This window comes from Globicephala melas, chromosome 17, assembly GCF_963455315.2.
Source record: "Globicephala melas chromosome 17, mGloMel1.2, whole genome shotgun sequence".
Classification (NCBI taxonomy): domain Eukaryota; kingdom Metazoa; phylum Chordata; class Mammalia; order Artiodactyla; family Delphinidae; genus Globicephala; species Globicephala melas.
Genome location: NC_083330.1, coordinates 46,013,570 through 46,019,855, shown reverse-complemented (window position 1 = coordinate 46,019,855; position 6,286 = coordinate 46,013,570). Strand labels below are relative to the sequence as shown.

Here is a 6,286-nt window from a genome sequence, read left to right as displayed (position 1 = left end):
CAAACTAGCTTTAAAACTTGCCTACACCAGCATTCCCCAAAGGTGGTCTACAGAAAATAATTTTGTTGGACTTCAAAGAGTATTACTTGGAAAAGGGGCACCATGATTTATTTATGAGGCTCTTTGGCCAGAACCATGATTAACCATCTCAAGGGACTAGTGTTCCATGGACTGACTTGGCTTTCAGTGTCACTAGCCTAGACAAAATATAATTAGGAAAGTAAAACTTTGCCTACTTTGCCTAAGTCAGATAAGGCACTCCCAAAGCTAAATATAAGGATATTTGGGATTATCTGGGTTTTTTGATTATTCGTATGATGACAGTTTTTACTTACCAAGTACCTACTTTGCACCAGCTACTGTACTACCATCTTATTGACTCTTATAACGGCCCTGCAGAAGTCTTTTTTTAATCTCCATTTTTTTTTACATCTTTATTGGAGTATAATTGCTTTACAGTGGTGTGCTACTTTCTGCTTCATAACAAGGTGAATCAGTCACACATACACATATGTTCCCATATCCCTTCCCCCTCGCGTCTCCCTCCCTCCCACCCTCCCTATCCCACCCCTCTAGGTGGTCATAAAGCACCGAGCTGATCTCCCAGTGCTATGCGGCTGCTTCCCACTAGCTATCTATTTTACGTTTGGTAGTGTATATATGTCCATCAGAACGACTAAGTAATTCATTCAACAAATTTTCATTATTAAGAGCATGCTAAGTACTGGCCACTCTGCCTGACTCATTGGCTCCACGGCCCTGCTGACCTCCAGATTGGACCTATGACCAAGAGTGGATATTCTTGGAAAACAGGTGAACAAAACCTGACAGAGCTCCCTGCATATCTTTAGGAGACATTGTGACATGGTGGCTAGGAGCAGGGGCTCTGTCTGAATCTCTCAGAATCTCAGCTTTCCATCTGAAAAGTGGGGCTAGAGAGAATACCCGACATCACAAGGATGTCATGGGGATCGAGCAAGATCACAGAACATGTTTTGCACGAAGCAGGCATTGGACGTGCTTAACAAATGTCAACACGACCTATGGGGTCAAGACGTGAGAAACTGAAGTATTCGGATTTCCGTGAGAATACTTTGCCTCATCTATCTAAAACCACCAAGAGGGGGAAGAAGGGAAGGGAAAAGGAAATCAAACAATCAAACTGCTGATTTTCTAGTTGAATTACTTTAGGGTTCGTGGTGGGGCCCTGGAGTTTCTTTCGATGTAGAGTGAGACTCCCCACATGGCGATCCCAGCTCACCAGGGCCAGAGAACTCGGGAGGTCAGAGCTGCTCTCCTGAGGGAAAACTGTTCTGGACAGGATCACAGAGCATTCAGAATGATACACAGAATTATAAAGAAAAGAAATCTGGTGCTACAGTTGGAAAATCACAACTAACGGAAACTGAGTTTATTCTTTAAAGGTTAGTAAGTCTGGTTGACTGAGCCACACCTAATACAAGAACAGACTTAGGCGATGATGGAAACTTTATAATGGATGGATCAGGCCAATATCACCAGAAGCCCCTGATCAATGTGAATTTCACTAAGACTGAGTCTACCAGTCCCTAGGTGCCTCCAGGGGTGACACAATAGGGAGAGCCCAGAACTACCTATGAAGAATTCTTGCAAAAAAATGAAAATAAAAAATTGAACCTGACTCCAATCACGTCTCTAGATTTCATTTCATAAGGAAACAGAAGATGTTAGATGACAGCATAAAGATGCAATCATCCAGGGATTTCCCTGGTGGTCCAGTGGTTAAGACTCCTCACTACCATTGCAGGGGGCCTGGGTTCGATCCCTGGTCAGGGAACTAGATCCCACATGCCACAACTAAGAGCCTGCCGCAACTAAGACCCGGCACAGCCAAGTAAATAAATAAATAAATAAATATTTTTTTTTAAAAAAAGATGCAATCATCCAAACTCAGAGCAAGGGAAACTCTATAGGACAAATGGCTCGGGTTTTGAACAAATAAATGACATGAAAAAGGGAGTGGGGTTGGGAGGGGAATTGTTAGAGATTTATAGAGATTTAAAAAATGCAGAGTGTGGAACTTGTTTGGATTCTCTTCAAATAAACCAACTGTAAAAAGGCATTTTTAAAGACAGTTGGGGAAAATTGAACCAATTAGACAACAATTGAATCCGAATATGTTGTTATATCTTATCAGCAGGATATTAAATGATATTAAGGAGTTCTTGGTAATGATAGGTGTGATAACAGCATCAAATAATGTTTTTATTAAAGTACTTATTGCTTAGACATAAATCCTGAAGTATTTACAAGTGAAATGATATGTCGTCTAGAATTCACTTTCAAATATTCCAGCAAAAATGAACAAACAAATAAATAGAACTGTTTGATTGGGGAAGGCTCAATGAAAAGACAGTGGGACAATTGTTCAAGCTGAATGTTGAGTCAATGGGGTTCATACCCTTCTTTCTACATTTGTGTCTGTTTTTAAAATTCCAGAAAAAGTATCAAATGAATAAAATTTTAATTTTTAAAATCTTGAGAGCTTAACAAAGAGTTTTCCAAATTTCAATCAAAGGGAAAACAGGTACCTGGTGAGATTCTAAGAGGATTTTCTGGTGGCAGCCCTGGGGAGCCAGCGTCTCAACAGCACAAGACGTCAGCTACCCATGAACACGGACTGTGAAGCCTCCCTGCACGACCATTGTAAAACTGTCTATTTGACGTGCTGCACTGGCTTCCATAACATCTGACTATCTATGGAGCTAATTAAATGATCAGCCTCAGAGCTGTGAGATGGCCCAGTTTACGTGGGAAGAATCCTTCACGCAATGCGGCAGCCACTAAGCGAATTCCCCTCAAAGCCATAATTAGTCATCCCGAGTTGTTCCCAATCAAGTCCTATCTCAGATAAAGAATTCCCAGTTGGCTCCTAACACCTCCCTGGTGGTGAAGTTATTTATTTGATCTCGGCACAAACAGATGGAGGTGGGGCAGACCAGGAGGAAACCCCGTGGGTCTGACCTGGAAAGGCCTAGTTTTTGAGTTAAGGTGTCCAGTTAGTGGGGCTTCTATTGGACTAACAGGGACTGACTGGGTCGATTCCTCTTTAAAGGCGCAGGCAAGGCCTGTTGACTGTGGCCCGGAAACGCCAGTCTCTGTGACGAGGCAACTGTGCCCTTGATCTTCTCTGCCAGCATCCATCAAGGCCAGAGAAGGGCCCTGAGTACCACTCGGGGCCCGGGCCTCACCCCCTTGAAGAGAAGTGACGGAGACAAAAAGCATGTTGGGCAGAAAAGCTCCTGTGCTGGGAATAAAGACCTGGACTCAGGCGAAGTCCCCAGATTTGCTGGGGTCTCAGGTTCCTCATTTGTAAAATGGGGGCCAAAGTGATTTCAAAGACTCCTTTTCAACTAAGAAATGAGTTTAAGGGGCTGGAGTTCTTCTGGGAAATGGTGCAAAAACTCAAGGTGAAATGTTTGTGGTTTCCGTCCTCAGCAGAGAGGCTGTATGGCTTAGTGGTCAAGAAAGGATCTGAAACCAGTTCACCCTGGCTCTAGTGCAGCTCCCACCCTCACCAGCCTGTGGCCTTGGGCATGTCACTTAACCTCTTGAGTGTCAGTTTCCCCTCTGTCAAATGAGGATAACAGCAATACCTTCCTCATAACATTTTGTGAGGATCAAGGTAATGAATGCATGTGAAATGGGCAGAACTTAAAGAATAAGCACCATGTAAGTGTTGCTATTATTTTTATCGAGAAAGGTAACACTTTACACATTTTCACAGCCTTAGGAATCTAGCACGATGCTGTTGATGTTTTCTGAATTAATCAGACCCTCTCCAATAATTTTAGACTTTAGAAGATGGGCATTTTTATTAAAACCCTGGCCTTGACAATGATAACAATGACAACTATTAAAAGTGATAAATTTTAAAATACGATAGCAATGACAAACATACATGACAATGATTATGACACAGAGAAGCATTTATTGTACACCTTCTGATCTTGTTTTTTAAGTCAGAAGGTTGGAAGGACATAGGGTGGAATGGACCCCTAGGGTTTTTCAGCTTAAGCCTCGGTCAGAAGTTCAAGGCCCTCTACAACATCACCACGGAGTGACGCTTCACGTTCTGCTTGAATTCCTCCAGGGACACGGGACTCACTACCCCCGACAGAGCTGCTGTTTGAACCTTGCCCCAGGAGAAAATGTTAAAAGAACTGAGGATCTTTAAGCTGGAGAAAAAGTTTAGTGGAAACATAGCTGCCTTATACATTTGATGAACCGTAATTATAATTATTATTAACATTGATAAGATTAACATTAAGCACTGTCACTAATATTTTTTTATTATGGTGATCATTTATTCAGCTCACACCATATACCAGACACTGTGCCAAATGCTTTACACGCCTTCTCATTCAATCCTTCAACAACCCCCTAAGACGGTATTATTATTCTGATTGTATAGTTGAAAAAATTGAGGTAGAGAACAGTTAGGTAAAACTCTGCTCAAGGATATAATTAGTGAGGGCAGAAACAGGATTCAAACCTAGATTGGTCTGACTTTGGAACATAGAAGAGTTTGTAGAAGTTACTGAGACCCCAAGACATAGGCTATCTGCGAAGCAGGGTTTAAATCAACATGATGAGAACTTTCACATGAGACTGAACTCATTTCAGGCAATGAAGTGTTGACAGGGCTTTTATAAGAGACACACACACACACACCCTGCTCAGTCTGGTGCCGGTTCCTGAAGGGCAGCAGGTAGATAGGAAGGGCCGGGACCTGGTGATGCTGGGAAGGAGACATCTGACTCGTTGAGTCAAGTGGGGTATCCACAGCAGTCTCACTGCTGGAGAGACCCCCCCCAAATGGGGCAACTGGTGCTGCTGCACATGTGTGGGCCTCCCCACTGCTTCGTCACCCCTGTCGGTCCTGCCCCACTTCCCTCCACAATGCAGCCTATCCCGGCCCCATCTCTCTTAGCAGATGACCACTCTCGCTACTTCCTGGGGGAAGCAGAGGTCACTGGGCCGTCAGCCTCTGTGTGATGAACAGGCTGCAGCATCTTCACTCCCTCCCTCCTCATCTCCAGAACTGGGCACCTAGAACTGTTCCATCTCTCTCCACTCTCTTTCCTGAACCTTTATTCCCGGTCATGTCCTGGCTTCTTTCCACCAGTGCATCACCACACTCAACAACACAGGAAACGTAACCCACTTGATCCCACATCCAGCTCCCCGCAGGTGGCCTTGACCCCCTTTCAGAGCCAAACGTCTGAAAGAGCAGTTGACATGCTCTCCTGACTACTCCCTGCGTCTGGCCTCAGCCCACTCCACCTGGTTCCCAACCACACCAGCGCGGGAACGGCTCCTACCACGGACATTACCGCCGTTTCCAACATCCCCAGGACACGGTTAGGCTCTGTCTTTTTTTTTTTTTTAAAGATGTTGGGGGGGAGTTTATTAATTTATTTTATTTTTATTTTTTGCTGTGTTGAGTCTTCATTTCTGTGCGAGGGCTTTCTCTAGTTGTGGCAAGCGGGGGCCACTCTTCATCGCGGTGCGCGGGCCTCTCACTATCGCGGCCTCTCTTGTTGCGGAGCACAGGCTCCAGACGCTCAGTAGTTGTGGCTCACGGGCCTAGTTGCTCCGCGGCATGTGGGATCCTCCCAGACCAGGGCTCGAACCCGTGTCCCCTGCATTAGCAGGCAGATTCTCAACCACTGCGCCACCAGGGAAGCCCTAGGCTCTGTCTTAATGTGACTGGATCTGTTCTTCACTCCCTCTTCATGAAACTCCTATTCCTCTTGGTTACTATCAAACACTCTTTCTGGTTTTATTCCCCACCTTAATGGCTCTTTCCGGATCCTCTTTCTCTCAGGCCTCATATTTGTTTATCAGAAGCCATCTCAATCCAGGCCCACCCAGGACCATCTGCCCACACGTGGCTTCCCCACAATCGCCATGCTGATCAGAACCGGGGGGCCGTTCTTCGTCTGGAGCATTTCTCACACTGTGGATCCCTTCTCCTTTTTCTTCTCCTGAGGCTCCACCCCTGCCTATTCACTGGGCCCATTTCAGCCTCCAGCACCGGCTCCTGTCCTGGGCTGTCCCCGGCAGGCCCTCCCCGCTCTTCCTTCCTTCTCCTCCTCACTGCTGCCTGTACTGGGACTCACTCTGTGGCCACCCCAGGAAGCCCAGGATGCCTTTCATGCTCCTCACGGTGTTTAATGCCCCTCCGATGTTCTCAGACACACAAAAACAAGCTGTAGATAATAGAGTGGTCACAGATCCCCAG

General features: G+C 45.4%; 1 non-coding gene across 1 annotated transcript; it reads left to right on the top strand.

Moving 5' to 3' along the window:
- The first annotated feature begins 1,743 nt into the window (after positions 1 to 1,743).
- Positions 1,744 to 1,816, top strand: TRNAG-ACC (transfer RNA glycine (anticodon ACC)). The gene has a single exon. It is a non-coding gene; the product is annotated as a tRNA-Gly (tRNA).
- Positions 1,817 to 6,286: the final 4,470 nt, after the last annotated feature.